Raw genomic sequence first — 1243 nt, forward strand, 5'->3', positions numbered from 1 at the left:
CCAATCCGAGTCAAGGAGCCTCAGCTCTAACACCTTTACTGCCATATTTCAGAAGAGGTAGTCTTTTTCTGTGGGATTTGGAGCTGTGAAAGTGTGAGCCCATGTTTTCTGGACCCACTGCTATGTATAACTCAGGCAGACACCAGTACAGTGAGAAGCAGGGACTTCTGTGGTGGAGACACTAAGTTCTGGTAGTTATCTAAGACTGCTGCTGAGACTGTCTCTCACCTCAAGCAATGCGTCCTTCTCCCAGAAGACTCTGAAAAACAAGCCATGCCCCGCACAAGCCCTAAGCTAATTATTTGAAGTAATGCTTTCGTTGTAGGTAACATTCTGATGTGACTTTGTCTTTGCAGTACTCTGCTGCCCAGTGCTGTAATGAAAAGTTCTTAAGGCAGAATGTCTCAGAGGCTGATAAAAACCATCGGGTGATAGTTGGGGAATGGGCTTTTATTAAGCCCATGGGAGGAAAGTTATTTTATTCATTTATTTGTGCTATTTTTAGAAGTGGCCAGAAAAAAAACCAGTTCGTCTGCATGGGTTGGGTGCGCCGTCTTAGCACGTTAATATCCTGTATATGACTCAGGCTGCGGAGGCTGACGGTTGGCTCCAACATTTAACATGTCTTTGAGATTTGAATGTTCAAAAAATCGTCTTCTAGCTATTTTAAATAGCTGTAGTGCCTGTGACTGGAGTCACTGTCCTGTGGGATAGAATACCAGAATGTTCCCCTTATCCAACTACAATTCTGCATGTGTTTAACACTTACCTGTCCTCACTGGCCCCTGGTAGGTACCATTTCACCCGCTGTATCTATGAGTTCAGTTTCTCTGAGTTCACATTATTAGTGAAAATCCTGTGTCATTTGACTTTCTGTCTTGGGCTAATTCAGGTAACATTGTGATTTACAGGTCTTACCAGTTAGAAAAAAAAATACAAAATTTCAAAAAAAAAAAAAAAAATTGGCTGGAACTGGTCAAGTGACCCAGAGGGTAAAGGTGCTTGCTACCAAGCTTGATGACCAGGGTTTGATGCCTGGGACCCATATGATGGAGATAACCAGCTCCTACAAGTTGTCGGACCTCTACACACACACACACACACACACACACACACACACACACACGCACACGCGCGCGCGCACACACACAAACACACACACAAACACACACACATGTACAAACAAATACACACACAAGAAATACTTGAAAACCTGGTTAATGTTATATTGTGCATCTATATC

This window comes from Mus pahari, chromosome 12 (assembly GCF_900095145.1).
Source record: "Mus pahari chromosome 12, PAHARI_EIJ_v1.1, whole genome shotgun sequence".
Classification (NCBI taxonomy): Eukaryota; Metazoa; Chordata; class Mammalia; order Rodentia; family Muridae; genus Mus; species Mus pahari.